This window comes from Narcine bancroftii, chromosome 7 (assembly GCF_036971445.1).
Source record: "Narcine bancroftii isolate sNarBan1 chromosome 7, sNarBan1.hap1, whole genome shotgun sequence".
NCBI lineage: Eukaryota > Metazoa > Chordata > Chondrichthyes > Torpediniformes > Narcinidae > Narcine > Narcine bancroftii.
This window is the reverse complement of record NC_091475.1, coordinates 35,764,114-35,783,894: the sequence shown is the minus strand read 5'-3', so window position 1 is coordinate 35,783,894 and position 19,781 is coordinate 35,764,114. Positions and strand designations below refer to the sequence as shown.

Below are 19,781 nucleotides of genomic sequence, written 5' to 3'. Positions count from 1 at the left end.
CAAAAGAAACAGTTGCACATAAATAAGGGTCATGCAGTATATGAAAAGGCCATCCCAGAGAAGTCCAAGGCAAGGTGATTCAATTCCCTGTGCATTAAGTGCGATCTAGACTCAAAGTGCACTTGTCACAAAAATGTACATCTAAATCCCATATTCCATAAATTATGCCACCATTCCCTGAATGGGTTATGGTGGGCTTGACTCGGTACTTGGATCTCAGAAGGAAGTTATCTCCAGAAGTTAAATAATCCTGATGGCCCACATTTCCGAGTGAGAATGAAATTATAGAGCCAAAGATTGGAGTGTAAGCACTTCTTTCACTTCCTGCTGCTAATTCTGGGAAAGCTTCCTTCTCCATTCAAGCAAGAGACATGACTAGAAAAGGTGGATTCTGCCATCGAATAATGTGTTTGGCTGGGTAAAACGGCTCATTCTTCCAGGATCATCCTGGAATGCAAAAAGAACCACTAGTCTCTTTGCTTGGTTGAAAACTGTTTTTTAAACACTTTCCCCATCCCTGTCGCCTTCAACTCCATTAATTACAAAGAATTCTTGCAGGTTACCAACAATGAAATAATCCTTTCAGAAAATGTGTTCATTTCCCTCGCTACCAAATGTTATGACATTACCCTTACCAAACACCAAACATGCACCATTCTCTTGCTTCACTCTAATCCCCTTCATTATCATTCTCCTTAAAAGAAACAGAAATAAATCCCTTGGTTCTCACATTTCTATCCCCCTGCTGCTTTGGAAAATGCTTGAATGGTGTTCCCTCCCATATTTCTGAAAAACCTTGTTTGGAATTGCTTTAATAAGAGCACCAGCACTCCTACTACAGTCATGAAACACCTGTCTAATATTCCAAGCTTATTTAATTGTGACATTTTTTTCTTGACCTAACACATTAAGCACAGTCTTGCTACAATGCATCTCCACCCTCATCCAACTAAATGGAAATGCGCTCGACTGCGTTCTTTTCTTTATAATTTGATGGCTTATATAAGGACAAAAGACTTAGGTGCAGGGAATCATCAATTAGCCCATCGAGCCTTTCCACTATTCAATAAAATCATGGCTGATGTGGCCGTGGACTCACCTCCATTTACCCCACTGTTCCCCAAAACGCTTAATGCCTATACTTTGCAAAAATCTATCTGAATTTTGCATATGTTTAATGAGACAGCCTCCACTGCTTCCCTGAGTAGAGAATGTCATAGATTCACCACTCTTTGGAAAAAGCAGTTCCTCCTCATCTCTGACAACAACCTTTTCCTCGAATCATGAGGCTAAGTCCCCTTGGTCTAGTCTCACCAACAGTGGAAAGAATATTTCTGTCTCTATCTTATCTATTCCTTTCAAAAGCTAGGTCGCCTCTTATTCTTTTGAATTGCAAGTGACTCAATCTCTCCTCATAGGCTGACCACCCCCACCCCCCCACCCCAATCTCTGGACTCAACCTGGTGAACCACCTCTGTACCATCTCCAAAGCCAGTATATCCTCTCTCAAATATTCTATTCTCATGAACACAATGTTAGCTCTGGCATCCTCCAATGTCTTGGCTCTCTCCTATTTTCATTTGCATCATGCCTCTTGGCAACATCATCCAGCTGCCCTAATGTTTCAGAAAAAGCTGGAAGAGTGGGAAGAAAAAGCAAGTCATCCAATGCTGAAGAGTTTGAGATTTAGTCCTGCCCAGACAAAACCTGTGGTGTTGTTCCTCAAGCTTGTGCTGCACTTAACTCTAGTTGATCATAGACAGAAGGTTAGATTGGAATGAGATGGTAACACACTATTTCTTTTTGTACTGACCATTTTAACTCATCATCATTTTTTTTCCTTTTATGTTTTGGCTGTGTACAAGTATATATACAACATTCCATTGACTATACAAAACGATCAACATATTGCAAAGGCAGAGCATCTCAATCTTATCTTCACTGCCTGATTAGAGAAATTCCTTTTGTTCCACCTATCTCCTCTGACATCCAAACTAATCTGTTTCTCCCTTTCCCAATTCAGGTGCAAGGTCCTGGATTTGAAATACTAATTTTCTTTCCACAAATGCTGCCTGACCTGCAGTTTCTGCTTTTCCTTAATTTCAGATTTCCAATATTTCAGTTTCTTTTGTCCAGTTTCATTGCTCTAATTTCTCCTTCCATACTTTGGAGTCAAATGTCATTTTCTTACTGAGCCTGATGAGTGGAGCGGGTGAGGTCTGATCTGATGTCCCGCTCACCATGGGGAAGTGCATGCGTAATATATTGCCTCTCCTTTCTTGGTGTAGTGATCGCTGCGTGGCTTGCCAGGCAGGAGGTCACTGCAAATGGCCTATCCTACATTACTGCATCCTTCTCCTGGTGTCTCCTGTTTTTCACTGAGTTTGCTATGTCATGGCACGACCAGGTGTCCGGTGGTATAACTGGGCTCATTATCCTTGGTTGGCAGCCAGCCTAAGAGAAGAAAAAACCCGAGCAGATAGGGCTCATTAGCCTCACTAGGCCATCCATCTAGGACAGTGGTTCTCAATCTTTTTTTTCCATTCTCATATTACTTTAAGTAATCCCTATGCTATAGGTGCTCTTTGATTAGTAAGGTATTGTTAAGGTGGTATGTGGGTAGAAAGAAAAAGTTTGAAAACCACTGTTTTCATTGTACTTAATTGACTCGTTATGTGCACAATTTCATGACTCCAAAAGAAATGGGCCAATGACAATTTTTCTCAAGCAAAATATTTTAGTAACAATTGGGTCTAGAGCAGTGATTCTCAACCTTCCCTTTCCATTCACATACCACCTTAAGCAATCCCTTAATAATCACTAGGAACTTATGGCATAGGAATTACTTGAAATGGGATATAAGTGGAAAGAAAAATGTTGAGAACCACTGATCTAAGAGAAGTTCACTCTGATGTAACATCTACAACCCAAGGACTTGGCTGTCACCTTCCTAGCTTGCTAGGCCATGGCAGATAAACCCCAGGTGTAAAGGGTGGGGCCAATACTGCACATAATCCACTCCACCTAAACAAAATCCATTGTACAGGCTCAAAGGACTTGCCCATGTCTACGATCCTTCCTGGATCTTCATTCGTGAAGCCAAGCCATGATGATGGGCCTTGGGCCATTTTCCTATTTTGAAGGTTCTATATAAATACAAATTACTGCTGTGGTGATGTATGGTTTAACAATGCCATTTAATACTTACAATTTCAGTGAATTCAGGAAACTCAGGACTAATACTACATTTTTTTTCAAACCTTACTTTGATTATTTTTCTAATGGTTTTGAGCAAGAACATTGTATATGTGATGAGGAGATGCATTAAATTTGGATTTAAAGAATAAAAACAATTTGTTGATTCAGCACTTTTTAAATACACAAACGTACTGGAGAAATTCAGCAGGTCATGCAGGGTTTTTTTATGTAGCAAAAATAAATAACTAATTTTTCAGGCCTGTGACCTTCATCAAGGTATGAACAAAAAGCAAGCAGGCACCTGAATACGAAGGTTGAGGGAGTGGCAGGGGGAAGAGCATAGACAAGAGATCATAGGTGGATATAGGTGAGAGGGCAGAAGAAAAAAACAGCTGGGGTGATAGGGGAAGGGGGATAGCTGAATGAAGAGGAAAGGGGTGGGGTGCTAGAAGAAAGGAGATAGGAGAGGGGGAGAGGTGGAAGTGGAGAGGGAGGAGGAGGGAAAGTGGGAGGGGGGAGGGGGGAATGAGAGAGGGAGAGGCTTAGAGAAAACTGCTCTGTTAATGCCATCTGGTTGGAGAGTGCCCAGACGGAATTGTTCGTCCAAATTGCAGGTGGCCTCAGATTGGAAGTGCAAACCAATACAGTCCTTCTTATCTGCTCCACAATTCAATCAGATCATGGATGATCTGTTACCTCTGAATTAACCCCATATCCCTTGAGTCCTTTCATATCCAAAGATCTCAGTTTCTGTCCTGTATCCTCAGTGAGAGGTTCTCCACCTGGAACAAAACCCAACTAGAGATTTGCAACAAATCCTTTTTATTCTTCTTCAATCAAGAAATGCCTCTGGTATGAATCTAGGAGTAACTAAAGAAATACATTTCATTTATATTATTTCCCAACCTCCTTTTGCAGTCCGTTTTTTTTCAAAACTACAGCCGCTGCTGGGCTGAACAAAGCACAGCAATTTAAGCAAAGTAATGAGTTCATTTGATGTTGGCTGAGGATAAACATTGCTCAGGACACACTTCTACTTTTTTTTTTAAATGGTGTCTTAGGATCTTTTATGTCCCTCTCAGAAGGCTTGTGGGCTTTGGTTTGAGGTCTTATCCAAAAGGCAAAATCTCTACTTGTACACGATTACTTTGGAACTTCAAGGGAATGTATGCCGATAGTTATGTCTCTCAAGCAGAACTTGAATCTACAACTACCTAATTCAGGCAAGAGTTCTACTAACTGAACCACGCAAACCTCAGGTTGAATGCTTCCACTGCTTTTGAACTGAGTGGAATATCATGAACTGAACATGAATTCTGGATCCAAAAGAGGCTTGGTCATGAAGGACAAAGGGTATTGGAAGAGGGATATATTTTTCACTGGAAGTCTGTGACTAATGGTGTTCATAAAGATCAGTGCTGGCACCTCATTTGATTATATCAATGGGACAGATGAAACAGTCAATGGTAAGCTGAGTAAATTTCCAAATGATAAGAAAATTGCTGAAGTTGTGGGAATTGAAGAAGGTTTGTTAAAGCATTCAGTAGGATATAGATCAGTTAGAAATTTGGGCAGAATAATGCAGTCTATTACCTCTACAAGATATTGTCTAAATTTGTAGTTTTCTCTGGAGTTTCAGAGTCCGAGGGCAACCTGAAAATGTATGTAAAATTAGGAGAAGCATAGTTAGAGTAAGTCAGGGTCTTTTTTTTCCAGGTTAGAATGTTAAATACTAGAGGGCATAGGAAATGGTAAGTGGCTGGAACTTGCTGACAGGAGGGAGAGCAGAAGGAGATATGATAGCAAAGAGGCTTTCAGACAGACCCTTGGACAGACAAGGAATAGAGGGATATGGATCATGTGAATGAAAATAGAATTTGGCATCATAATTGGCACAGATACGGTTAGCTGGAAGGCCTGGTCCTGAGTTGTGCACCCCAAGCATGCAAAGCTAGTGTCAGGTCCATACGGAGGGGGAGACATGCTTTCTTCATACTGTCTGCCCATTCCTTTTGAGAAATTGTAAATGCACCAACTGAAGGAGATGGTGCAGGTCCAAAGATTTCCACCCCCCCCCCCCCCAACCAAGAAGAACGTTTGGCCATCCAATACCATCCAAGATTTCAGCCTTGCATTCACATTTGATCTGCTTGCAATAACGATCCATGCTTAATGGCTGCCTAAGGGATATCCAGACTTTGGTTCAGTTGGCACAATCTTCCAACTTTAGATAACTTGCTCTTTCTTCTTGTTAGTATCAGGTCTGTCCTTTTTCCCTGCTATCCCACAATTCCTTTATTTTGTTTATTCTGGTCTCCTACATAAATCCCAGTGGAACAAGACAACATGATCTGGATTTCCACAGCTTGAGCAGCACTTTAGACAAAGGAGCTTCTCTGCCCATCTAAAAGTGGAATATTTCACCCTGCGGACATTCACACTCAACTATCCCCCACCTTGGACTTTTCTACTTAGACCAACTGACTCACTTCTTTTCTCTGGTAAAACACAAGACTCAAAAAACCCACAAATGCTGGAGAAATTCAGCAGGCCAAAAAGTGCCTTTAAAGTAGCAAAGGTAAAGATGCCTTGATGAAGGGCTCAAGCCCGAAACATTGGTTCTGTATCTTCACCTTTGCTACATAAGGGCACTGTTTGACCTTCTGAGCTTCTCCAGACTTCTGTGGGTTTTTTCACTTCTTTTCTCTCCTCCTCAGTTCTGATAAAAGAATTTTGAGCTGAGACTTTCCTCAGATGATACCTATCTTGCTGATTGTTTCCAGCATTTCTGCTTTAATTTCAGATTTTCAGAATCTGTGTTTGTTTTAAATTTTCACTGGCACAGTTCTCTTGTGCCGTCAGTGGCCACCAGGGTGCCATTGATCTTCGAAGCATTTGTTTTGTTACAGCTGCACGTTATTCAATGCTCACATCTTCACTCTAAGTCTCTTTTCTTCTCTCTTCTCTTTGTCTTGGCTTCGCGGACGAAGATTTATGGAGGGGGTAAAAAGTCCACGTCAGCTGCAGGCTCGTTTGTGGCTGACAAGTCCGATGCGGGATAGGCAGACACGGTTGCAGCGGCTGCAGGGGAAAATTGGTTGGTTGGGGTTGCGTGTTGGGTTTTTCCTCCTTTGCCTTTTGTCAGTGAGGTGGGCTCTGCGGTCTTCTTCAAAGGAGGTTGCTGCCCGCCGAACTGTGAGGCGCCAAGATGCACGGTTTGAGGCGATATCAGCCTACTGGCGGTGGTCAATGTGGCAGGCACCAAGAGTTTTCTTTAGGTAGTCCTTGTACCTCTTCTTTGGTGCACCTCTGTCACAGTGGCCAGTGGAGAGCTCGCCATATAACACGATCTTGGGAAGGCGATGGTCCTCCATTCTGGAGACATGACCCACCCAGCGCAGCTGGATCTTCAGCAGCGTGGACTCGATGCTGTCGACCTCTGCCATCTCGAGTACTTCGACGTTAGGGATGAAAGCGCTCCAAAGGATGTTGAGGATGGAGCGGAGACACTCTAAGTTGTCAACCCCTATATAACCATTACCTATGGAGTTGTCCAGTCATTTACATTGGACCTTCAGCATCACCCCAGTCTTTTCTAACTTGCACAGGTTCTCCTCACCTATGGATGAAAAGTGGATAGAGCAGATTTTGGCCAACAATAAATGGGCTTGACCACCCCACTCATCTAATGCAGATGTGGGTCTTGTATCCAAAAAGCTCTGTAGGGTAGGGAATGCCAAAGAATCCTAACCCTGAGAACGTCTCTGTCTACCAGTAAGTAAGAAGACATTTGTACGGCTACAAAGCTTCTGTAGATCCACAGGTACTATGCTAATATTCTGGATCTCCTTGCAAAAGTCATCCTTTTGATTTAAGAAGAAGAATACTGTAACTTGCAGCCTCCTTGCCCTTTCTGTTTCTCATACTATGTAGGGCAATTCACCCCAGAATCTACAGAACTCCCCAGGCTAAACAACAGAATGGACTGTCACTTCACAATGGGAACACTGAACAACTGCTTGTGCTTCTCGCAAGCCATTAATGAGTGATTTGCACCTATGTCAACCACTGTCTTCCACTGACAGGTTACCTGGCCCTCAGCCAATAAGAACTGTGCAAATCTTTGAAGTGGTCACAAGCAGATTTTGCACAAAGAAAAAAAGGCATGTTTTGAACAGCACAAATCCCTGCCTGCTTTGGAATTGGGGTCAACCTGTTTAACATATGAATCAGATGTAATTAATTGCAGTTGTGTTCATATACAACTTCATGTGATTGCCAGAAGCAGAATTGTGGAATATCAATGCTTCAGATTTTAATTGAAGATAAAACGTGTATTTTAAAACTTTCTTTGTCTCCCTTGATTCAACCTTTTTGATCTGTCATTGCATTTTCTATTTTAAATGGTTTAGAAGCTGTGCTGCACAATCATGGTTTCTCAATTTGATATGTTCAGTGGACACAGATGCATTCCCTGTTCAAACAGGTACCAGATAACCTGTTCAAAATCACAAGAAAATTAAGTGGACAATGGAAGTCTAAAAGCCCGGATCCAGTTCAGTTTCTTGAACAACTCTTCTTTGAAAAAATGAGGGATATGCAAGAATGTGGGGAGAAATGTTTAAAATGGTTTCATTATTAGTAAAATATTTGAGCAATGAGTAGTTGATGGTCAGCGCGGACTCGGCACTGAAGGGCCTTTAGCCATGCTTTTCTCTCGATGATTCTATGAGCAACCAAAATTGGAGGACGACAGAAATCTGACAATCAGGGGTTGAAGAAGTTAAGAGATACAAAGATCAAGGACAAAGGGAGGCTTTAACGTGAAATTGAAAAAGTTGCTAATGAGAGTGCGGAAGTAATAATTAATCTTTCAGATCTTGAATTATAATCCTGACCAAGTCACACTTGTATTTTAGGTGCAGTGGAACAACCAAGTTTCACAAGGCACTATAGTCACTGGCTATCTCCATCACAATAAGGACAAACAAGTTTGCTTTTATATAACATTATACATATCATTAGGACACTGCAGTCTTTCATAGAGAAAATAATGTTTGACAAGCTGGATGCAACCACGTCTCATCCATCAGTAATTGTAACATCCTAAGAATAATCAAAATATGCTGGGGTTAGTATTACAAATCCATATCAGTTACACAGTGCAAGTTATTTATGCAGCTATTGTGGCAACCACATACTTGAACAGAACAAAATCAATATCATTTTGCAATGCAGTCATTGGATTGATTAAAGAAATATGACCAATATGTGCACAAGGTCTAACAAACAGCAATGAAAATAAATGACCTAATAATTTCAGTGGTGTTTGTTGGGAGTAAATAATATCCAGGGTACGGAGAGATCTGTCTCACAGAATAATACTTCTGGGTACTTTCTCTCCACCTGGCAGAAATCAATTTCATTCATAACCAATCTGCATCTTTCTCTGCCCCCTTTACATATTTCTGGTTTGGGATAAATTACCAGAATTTGGATGTTTTGTTGAATTAATAACATTTTCTTCTGATTCCTTTACAGTTAATGTAGGAGTGCCACTCAGGTCAGGAAGCAACTAGGCACTGTCAGAGAGAAAAAAAACCAGTGCAGCCCTTTGGCCTGCCAAATCCATAACGATCATCAAACACGCATTCACACTAAACTTACATTAATTTTATTTTTTTTGTCCCCACACTCCCATCAACTCTATCCCCCTCCAGATTCTATCACTCACCTACACACTAGCTGCCATTTACAGAGGCCAATTAACCTACCAACCCACATGTGTTTGGGAGGAAACATGAGCATCCAGAAAAAGCACCCTAAGGAGTCACAGAGAAAATGTGCAAACTCCAAGAAACCAAGGTCAGAATTGAACCAGGTCACTGGCGGCCGAATCAATATTCCCCTCACTTTGCAGCTGTCACTTGACTGGCTGCTTCTCCACAGATACTTCATTTTCTGAACAGTATTCCAAAATATACCCCAGTGGAGACACACAAAACAAATGCTGGAATCTGATACTTAACTCAATCTGCTGAAGGAACTCAGCGAGTCGAACAGCATTAGTGGGTGAAAGTGAATGGTTGACGGTATGAACTGGAGCCCTTTGTCTCGACTGGGAATGCAGGGAGAGAGAAGCCAGTGTGAAGAGGACAAGGTGAGAGGAGAAATGACAGTGGCTCGTGTGGGATTGTTGAGCCAGGGAGAGGTGAAACGTGACAGAGAGCAGCAGTAGATTGGCAGATGCCAGACAAAGGGAGAGAGGGGCATAAAAAGACGTCAGATGGAGGAGGATAAGACATGGCAGGGAGGAGTGGGTGACCAGGAGATAAAAATCCCATCATTTTTATTTATACATCCAAGAAGACTGAATCGCATCCTTTGAATTTCAGACAACATATTAAACACAATTTACTTGTCACCAGGGGATATTCCATATCAATAAGAGACCAATAAAATAATTTCCATAAAAACTGAGTATTTCATTCTATTTCTTATTCACAAGTAGATGTATTAACAAATGAACTTTCATAAGTAAACGACCATTACAAATATTCATCCCCGGGGTTTTAATAAATTCTCTGCCATGTGAAAGCAGTATATAGATGATCAAAGAAAATGTTTGATACACTCAGGCAATGATGGAAGCAAATCAGAGTCAATATTTCCTGTCAGAAAACCTTTGTCAGTTGTGAATCATTAAGTGTTTCGCTTTCCATAAATGTTGTTTCAGCTGCTAGATTTTACATTTTCTGTTTTTATTTCAGGTTTAAGGATATAACACTAATATTTATGCTCCTTGCCTCACTCCTCAGAACAATCAGTCCTTCTTTTATCTAACTGTTGTTTTATACCAGTCTCTCGGACATTCTTCTTCTTCTTCTTTGGCTTGGCTTCACGGACGAAGATTTATGGAGGGGTATGTCCACGTCTGCTGCAGGCTCATTGGTGACTGACAAGTTCGATGCGGGACAGGCAGGCACGGTTGCAGCGGTTGCAAGGGAAAATTGGTGGGTTGGGGTTGGGTGTTGGGTTTTCCTCCTTTGTCTTTTGTCAGTGAGGTGGGCTCTGCGGTCTTCTTCAAAGGAGGTTGCTGCCCGCCGAACTGTGAGGCGCCAAGATGCATGGTTTGAGGCGATATCAGCCCACTGGCGGTGGTCAATGTGGCAGACGCCAAGAGATTTCTTTAAGCAGTCCTTGTACCTCTTCTTTGGTGCACCTCTGTCTCGGTGGCCAGTGGAGAGCTCACCACAGAACACGATCTTGGGAAGGCGATGGTCCTCCATTCTGGAGACGTGACCCACCCAGCGCAGTTGGGTCTTCAGCAGCATGGATTCGATGTTTGCATTCTCTGCCAGCTCGAGTATTTCGATGTTGGTGATGAAGTCACTCCAATTAATGTTGAGGACAGAGCGGAGACAGCGCTGATGGAAGCGTTCTAGGAGCCGTAGGTGATGCCGGTAGAGGACCCATGATTCGGAGCCGAACAGGAGCATGGTTATGACAACGGCTCTATACACACTGATCTTTGTGTGTTTCTTCAGGTGATTGTTTTTCCAGACTCTTTTGTGTAGTCTTCCAAAGGTGCTATTTGCCTTGGCGAGTCTGTTGTCTATCTCGTTGCTGCTTTAGTTGTCCATTCAGAGCCAGCTCTCCAGCGCATGACGTCCTGTTTTGCGGAAACTGCCAAAATGTTTGGCCTGGAAGTCAGCCTGAAGAAAACTGAGGTCCTCCATCAGCCAGCTCCCCACCATGACCACCAGCCCCCCCACATCTCCATCGGGCACACAGAACTCAAAACGGTCAACCAGTTGACCTACCTCGGCTGCACCATTTCATCAGATGCAAGGATCTCTGGGACATTACCATGTGAGCAATAAGCAGGCAGGCAAAAATAATGAGTTGCCATGCCCTGAGAATTAATGAGGAAATACTGTTAAAAGTTTTTAAAATGACTTCTACCACCTAATCCTGGGGGATTTATCCACCAATCTTCCACTACCAATCATATCATCCTCAATTTCTAACCTAATGTCACCCTGTGCAGTGAACTAGTGTGTGGTGCTGATGGTTGACCCCACCCCCATCTGCCCACATATAACCCTGGTTTCCCACCTAAACCCAGAACCCTTCCGAAGACGACTGTTGAACCCTACCCTCAGTTATAAGCTAATAAAAGTGTTTGTTCTCCCTCCAGTCGTGAGAGCTACACACCCTCTTCAAGATTCCATTGAGAAAGAAATCAAACATGCGTTACTTGACTGCACAATTATTGATTATCAGCCAAATTCACATACTTCCCTCTGAAATTTTAAGAACCAATAAATGAAAGAGTTTAAAGGAAATAACAGACAAGAGGCTGCAGGAGCTGAAAAGAAGAGCAAAATACAAACTGCTGGAGAAACTCAACAAGAGCTGCAGATGCAGGAACCTTGAGTGAACAAAGAGAAGCTGGGTGGACTCCATAGGTCAGACAGCAACCATGGAGAGAAATGGTCAGTCAACATTTCAAGTCAGGGACTTCTGTTGTGACATGGACAGTCCAGAAGCAGGGTTTCTCTCTGGTTGATACCTAACCTGTTAATTTCCTCCAGATGTTTCTTTTAGGCAAATGAAATAAATACTTGCTTTCTTGCCCTAGAATGATTTGTGCAGCATACTGGAGATATGTTTTTAAATGGTCAAGATGCCAGAACAATGTTCAAAGTCTGAAAGCACAGCAGGATTCTCCACAATAGCAAATGATCACCTATGCTTCAGCCACAGGGATGTCGATGGGATCTGCTTCCTCTGTACATTTCCAAGAGGGTTTGAAGCTTTGAGGTTGAACTGTACAGCTGTGCAGTGAATGATATAATAGAAATCTTATTCAAATTCTCATTTTGTTTTGTTTGGAGAGGGGATGGGGAGAAGTTATTTTCAACATTAAAAAGCCAAGAAAAATTTGAAAGAAGAATCACGTAAAACATTCTGAACATTAAGAACCAGGTTTCTGCCTTGATGTCATGCTATTTATGAAGCTTTTGAAAGCTGTATAAAATTTAAAAGTCAAACTTGACTTATTCAAAGCAAAACAGCAGACTGAATCTGTACAAAAGCAATGTTATAGAGCAATTTTATGATAAGTGTCTAAAATCTTGATCAAATCCATGTTTTAAGAAAGAGAGAGTTAGGTGGAGATTAGCGGAGGCAACTCTAGAGTTAACAGAGAACCATGAAATGGACAATCATTCTTACAACTTTGCTGGTGAGAGGAAATGGGAAAGAAATTGATTTTCTGCATTAGACAACATACAGACTGCATTGCGGTTCATGAGACTCAAGGAAAGAATTCCGTAATTAAAAATTAAATATAAACAGAAAGTGCTGGAAACAAGAAGCACTTCCAGTGATATTTAATACAGAGAAGAAAGATGCTGACGATTCAAGTTTTGATCCGCATTCGTTTCCTTTCCCTTACAGATGCACCTTGACTGACGAGATGACGTTCCCAACATTTTATGTTTTTTCTCCAGATCCCTAGCACTTGCAGTACAGTATTGTGCATTTTACCCCACCCATTCTGAAAGTTGGGAAGGAGCCGGTGGCTGGGCTGTCAATCAAGTAGACTGTGATGTCCTCTGCTATGTCCCAGTGGCTTTCAACTTATTTTTCCACTCAAGAACCCCCTTAAGTAATCTCTTACTAACCACAGATGGCATAGGTATCTGTGGTAACTAAGTGATTACTTACAGTAAGGTGGTTTGTGAGTGGAAAGAAAAAGGTTGAAAACCACTGTCCAAGTTAACATCAAAATCTTGAGTTTGAACAAATGAGGAACTAGTGGATAACACTGGCATCAATTGATAGAACCGTGAAACCAGCATATAAGGAGAAAGGAACTGAAAACAGTTTCAGCCAGAAAAAAAGCATGGAAACTTTTCTACTGACAGAAAGAACAAACTGCCTTCCTGGGTACCAAGCATGTTCTTCCCTTTTACCTATTTTTGTACAGATCAGTGGAGTTGCATGATGCAGGGATTACTCCTCTTTTACACTTTTGCATTAGACCACTTTGGACAGAGTGGTATCATTTTGGATTCAAACTAATGAACTTACATTTCCAACCGTCTCAATGACAACTACCCAGTCTTACTATCAGTTTAAGTGACCGTTGATAGACACATGAACATGCAGGGAATAGATGAGATTTCGGGCACGTGTAGGCAGAAGAAATACCGTTTAATTGGCAAGTATACGGCACGGACTTTGTGGGCCGAAGGACCTGTTCCTGTTCTTTCACAGGCAGCATCCCCGGAGAATGGCTCGTTAGGAGTCTGGATCATGGCCTTCCAATACCTTGTATGTTTTCGAGTTGCGAATATCGGATCCGAGGTGAAACCTCAAGCACTGGCTTGGCTGAAATGTTCAACTTTGAGTTAATACACCGCTACAAATGGCACCGCACCACCCCGCACAGAGACGACTCCTTCAATTCAGCCTTCAACTCCACAATTTACAATGCACGACATCAATAAATAAAGACAATAGATATTGTAATGCTACAGAATTGTACAGGACCTGGTGCAAATTCCAGCTACTGATTCGATTTCGGGGTGAACATGTATTAATCGTCCCACTCTGCCCAGTCTAATATCTCTTCCCCTGAGCCCTGCTTTTTTTTCCCCAATGGTTGTAAAACTACACGAGTCCTCTTCCTACACTCATTGGAGATGCTAAATTATTTCCAGGATTTTCTGTTTTCATTTCAGACCCCCGTGGCGGCCGCGCTCTATTTCAGTGGAAAGTTATCCGGTGATGTTCCCCTATGCACAGAGCACTGGAGATTCCAGTGGCCGCATCAAAGCCCAGTAAGTCCACGATATTACAGGGCAACGCTACCAGTCTGCGGGCACGTCAACCAAAGTGATCCCTGCAAGAAAAGCAAGACTCCGCTCTATGCCCATTGTACACAGCTGCCTTCATTAATTCTTCCGTCTAAGTATAAAGGACAATAAAGCACACACCAAACTCTCAAAACCACCAGAGCCGACCGACTGCACTGGGGTTCGCAGAGAGCTGTCAAGCTCCAGATTGTGAAATGACTGAGACCAAGTTCTTCGGTTGAGCTCTGTGCGATTCGAGAGGTCTCTCCAGACCACTGAGTCCTGATAAACTCAGTAGCAGGTAAGTGGAAGAGGCGGGCGGCGGGGGGGGGGGGGGCGCACAACTCACCGCGCTCCTCGGTCCCGGCGGGGCCCCTCACTGTCACTGACCCCGTTCATCCGTCGCCGGCCGAGAAACAGGCAGAGACTGGCTGCAACTCTCCCCTTCCTGACAGCCTCCCAGGCTAATCAGGTGACTCGTGTGAAGAGTAATACTTTGCCCCTGCGGCGCAGAACGCTTGGTTTCGCTGCAAAGCCTCCCCCTATCCCAGGGGGAAACTCGGAGAGGTGAGGCTGCGTGACACAGTCAGGGAAGAACAGCCCTGGCTGGGCTCGCCGGATGGAGAGTGTCAGCAGTACAGCCGTACCTACTCTTGGAGACTCCAGCGGGGAGGTGGGAGCGCAAGAAAATAAGAACTCGAGCCGGCCATTCAGCCCCACACAAGCTTGCCCACCATTCAATACGATCATGGCTGATCTCCCCATGCCCGATGCCCTCCTCTGTGCCAGTTTCCCACCGCCCTCAATTCCATGATCTTTCCAAAGTGTTCCTGGCATGGACTCAACTCCATCTACCAGCACTTTCCCCACAACCCTTAAACAAAAATCTATGTCACGATGTCCTAAATATATTCAATAGAGTCCATGAGTTTTACAGCATGGACACAGACTAACTCACCTATGCCTCATGTTTCAATAATATTACACCCCATTCTTCCAAAGTCCAAAGAACATCTTGACTCCTTTTCGATCCACCAAAGTCCCAAGAGGGTATAAGCACAACAAATCTTGGAAGACCAACTGCAATATGCAATCTCGTGGGAATTCAGCAGGAGCCAGTGTCAAAACATTTCCACACCTACTAAATTGTCAGCAGTGGATTTTTGTTTGGTGGGAAAAATCTGAACAGGCATGGAATACTGGGGCCTTCTGCACAACTGCATTCACAGAGAGAGATCTACAGCACATCAATGCTTGTTCATGTCTTCCCACCTGCTGACATGTAAATGAGTCCCCTCCCCATCTTCTTTGCCCAGTTGAGCAGCACGACCACCTCAGAGACTGAGGGTTGAGGCGCTAAGGCCCTCTGCAGAGCCTTGAATCCAGTGCAGTTCTGAAGGAGGGCTGCACTTGGGTCTTTTTTTTAAAATTTACACATATAGCATGGTAACTGGCCCTTTGACGCAATGGGTTGCTGGCGCTATAAGAGCATTGCGCAAATCGCTACCCTCACCCTACTGCCCTTTCTGAAAAGATTTTCATCTGCCATATCAGGTGGTCTTCAAAGGTTCTCAACGTTTCACAAAGATGAATGGAGTACTTCTCCCTGATAACCTAATCAACATTTAAAGAAGATTTTAAAAATCGACTGGAGGAACTCAATAGGTTGAGCGTCATAAGTGGGAGAAAAAGAATGGTCAACATTTTGATCAAAAATCTTCACCGAGATTACTTTGCTCCAGATTCCATGCGTTGTCAATTAAAATAGATCATCTGAACTTTATTTTGGTTTATTGATGGCTCTTGCAGACATGTAGCTTCTTCTTTGGCATCTCCTCACAATCAATGATGACTTGCTTCAACTTGGGTTTGGAGGTGGCTGATGAAGTCAATATGGGATTAGTTCTACAGAATGGGATGGGTAATGGCTAACAGGGCTTGTGGGTAGGTGGTTGGAGAGGTGGGTCTGCTCACTCCAACTCTTACACAGAATCACTGTGCTCCCATTGCATGGTCTCACAGCCGAAACTGACCACTACTACACCAGATGGTCCCATCTAAACCCATCCTTCACAAAGTGAGGATACACATGGGAGCACCATCACTTGCAGATTCTCTTCCAAGTCAAACACCATGCTGATTTGGAAATATAGGTCCTTCAGGAAAGAGAAATAGGAGTATCAGAGGCATGACCACCAGGCTGAGGATCAGCTTCTTCCCACGGGCAGTGAGAATGCTGAACGACCAAAGGAACTGCTCACACTAACCATCTGAGACTCATATTCGTGAAACTGTAGCAAGGTCACGGTTATAGCCCTAAGGCTGTCACTTTAATCCGCAGGAGAAGAAAGACACACACACTAGTAGAGTGTATTCGACACTGAGTTTATTGAATGGCAGCTCTGCCTTTTATAGTCAGCTCGGCTACGTCACCACCGGGATGTGGCTTGAGCAGGACGGCTGCTGATTGGTTACCTCGGATGCCCAGGCCCCGATTGGGCCCCCTGTGATCCACCAGTGGTGGTTGGCCAGTTTCATCGATCTCCTGTCAGCCTATGGAAAAGAGTGTTTCAGCCCGCACGATACAATGCCGGTCATCGTGTTCAATGGCCATTTCCTGTGTCGGCCCGAGGTGCAGGCCGCTACACATCCCCACCCCTAGAACCAGCAATCAGGGCGCTGTTTTTAGGAGGCTGACCCCTGCGCCGTGTGGTTGGGTGACTGAAGTCCAAGTAGGCAGGTTTCAACTGGTCGAGTGTGAAAGTCTCTTCCCTGCTCCCAATGTCCAAAACTCAGGTGAAGCCATTGTATCTAACGACACAGTATGGCCCCTCATAAGGCCGCTGTAGAGGTAGCCAGTGAGCCCCACGCCGAACAAACACATATTTACAGTCAGTAAAGTTCTTTGGGTCGTAAGTGCAGGTTTGGCCATGGGGTCTAGATTTAGCAGGGGCTAGGATGCCTGGGTTCTCGCATAGTCGGGATAATGTGGTTGGTGGGGGCTCCCCTAAGTCCTCAGGGGCCATCACAAATTTGCCCGGTGTAACCAGGGGTGTGCCATAGACTAACTCAGCAGAGGATGCCCCAAAGTCCTCCTTGGGTGCAGTGTGGATGCCTAACAGGACCCAAGGGAGTTCGTCTGTCCAGTTAGGTCCGGTAAGCTATGCCATTAAGGCTGCCTTAAGGTGTCTGTGGAACCTCTTCACCAACCTGTTGGCCTGTGGGTGATACACCATGGTGTAGTGGAGTTGGGTCCCCAGGGCGTGAGCTAAGGCGGTCTACAGACGAGAAGTGAATTGGGCCACCCTATCTGATGTAAGATGTTCGGGTGGCCCTGAAACGCGCTACCCAAGTGTTGAGTAAAGCCCGTGTGCATGCTTCTGTGGAAGCCTCTGATAGTGGCCCCGCCTCTGACCATCTAGTCATACGGCTGACTATTGTGAGAAGGTGACGTGCACCTCTTGATACGGGTAGGGGCCCCACAATGTCAATGTGCACATGGTTGAAGAGGCGACATGCTGGCTCGAATGTTTATGGTGGAGCCTTGATATGAGTCTGGGTGACTGGCACTGAGTACAAGTCCTGGCCCATAGAGCGACCTCTTTGGGGATGCCGTGCCAGACATTTTGGCTGTAGTCCTGATTGCAGGGTGAGCCAAGTTGTGGGCCGAGTTGAAAATCCACCTCTTCCATGCAGCCGGAATGACAGGTCAAGGCTTACCCATTGAGGTGTCACAGAGCAGCGTGCGATTGCCGGGGGCCATATGGTTGCCCTCTAGTTGTAAGCCGGACTGGTACATCAGAATGTCAGGGTCTGCTTGCTGCGCATCAGCCAGGGCCGCGTAGTTGATGACAGTGGTAGGGTCACGCACCGCCAAGATAGCCGGACGGGATAGGGTGTCGGCCACCATTTTGGATTTTCCAGCTATGTGTTCAATGTCCATTGTAAATTCAAAAAAGGTGCCGCTGTTGCCTGGCTGACCACAGATCTGACACCTTACTGAAGGCGAAGGTAAGGGGTTGTGGTCTGTGAAAATTTTAAACTTCCTGCCCTCTAGGAAGTAATGAAAGTGCCAAATTGCCAGGTATAAGGTGAACAGTTCTCTATTAAAGGCTCTGTACTTGAGCTCTGGTGGCCTGAGGTGTTTACTGAAAAAGGCCAGCGATTGCCATTGTCCATTCACCAATTGCTCAAGCACATCCCTGACCCTGTACTGGAGGCGTCTGCCGTGTGGGCGGTCAGGGCATCTGTCCGCAGGTGCTCGAGGAGTGTGGTATTGGCCAGGACATTTTTGGTGGCCTGGAAGGCCTCGATCGCCTCCTGAGTCCACTGTACGTTTTTACTGGGTCCTGACATGAAGGGAAAGAGTGGGCTCATGATGTGGACCACTGAAGGTATGAAGCAGCGATAAAAGTTGACCATACCTGCAAACTCTTGTAGTCCCTTCACCTTCGATGGCATGGGGAAAGAGTGAGTAGCATCCATCTTATTTGCGATATGATGGCCCAGGAAATCAATAGTCTCTGGCCAAACTGGCACTTGGCCACGTTGATGGTTAGGCAGAAATCTCTCAGCCTGGTATAATTGTTTTAAGTGGGCGGCGTGCTCGGTGCAGATGTAGCTGGTGATTAAAATGCCGTTGAAGTGGACGAAGGCAAAATGAAGATCCCGGCCCATTGCATCCATCAGCCTCTGGAAAGTCTGAGCAGCGATTTTTAACCCGAAGGGCATGCAGAGAAATTCAAACAATCCAAAGGGGGTTATGATGGCAGTTTTTGGGATGTCTTCGGGATGTACCAGGATCAGGTGATAGCCCCTGATGAGATCCACCTTTGAGAATATCCGTGCCCTTTGCAGGTTAATAGTGAAGTTTTGGACACGTGGCACGGAATATCTGTCCAGTATGGTGGCCTCATTGAGGCAACTGTAGTCTCCGCACGACCTCCAACCACCCGTTGTCCTGGGGACCATGTGGAGAGGGGAGGCCCAAGGACTATCAGAGCGCTGCACAATACCGTTCCTCCATCTTTTTGAACTCATCCTTGGCTAAATTGAGTTTCTCAGGGGGATGGTGCCGTGCCCAGGAATGGATGGGGGGGCCTTCTATAACGATTTGGTGCCTCACCTCATCTTTGGGCTCTGACGAGTGGAAGTGAGGCGTGGTGATGGAGGGGAATTCTGCTAGGATCCGAGCGAATTCATTGTCCACAGTACTCACTGAGTGCAGGTGGGGGCTGGTGAGTACAGTGCCCTTGAGCAAGAGTGACTGAAATGTCTGGCCGTGCACCAGCCAGCGCCCCTTGATATCCAGCAGGATTGAGTTGGCCCTCAGGAAATCTGCACCCAGTATTGTTTGTTGCCCGGCCACCACCGTAAACTTCCAAGTGAATTGTCTGTCCCTGAAGCGTAGGGGAGTGGTGCGGGTGCCGAATGTTCGGATTTTGGAGGTCCCAGCCCACTTTGCCGCAGTGGGAATGCCCCAGTGTCCACCAAGAAACATCTGCCTGACAGGGAGTTTTGAATGTGTAGCAAGCTATGCAGTTGGCCGGTCATCACAGCCATTAATGACGGCTGGCCTGGGCATTTCCCTGGAACACGCAAGGGAGCAGCATCGACAGGCCTCAGAATCCCACCTTTGGTCGAGATTTTTGTTTATTTGTACACCTAGGTATCTTATTGCTTGCATTTGCCATCTAAATGGTGATTCCTTCTTAA

General features: G+C 44.6%; 1 protein-coding gene across 13 annotated transcripts in view; it reads right to left on the bottom strand.

Moving 5' to 3' along the window:
* dgkh (diacylglycerol kinase, eta) overlaps positions 1 to 19,781 on the bottom strand; it is a 516,150-nt gene that overhangs the window by 257,488 nt on the left and 238,881 nt on the right. Inside the window, exon 1 of one of the 13 annotated variants that reach the window (XM_069889613.1) lies at positions 14,416 to 14,478. The exons of the other annotated variants lie outside the window; for them this stretch is intronic. The gene's annotated coding sequence lies outside the window, so the exon portion shown is untranslated. Of the gene's footprint in view, positions 1 to 14,415; positions 14,479 to 19,781 lie in introns of those variants that run through there. 13 annotated transcript variants of the gene reach the window in all.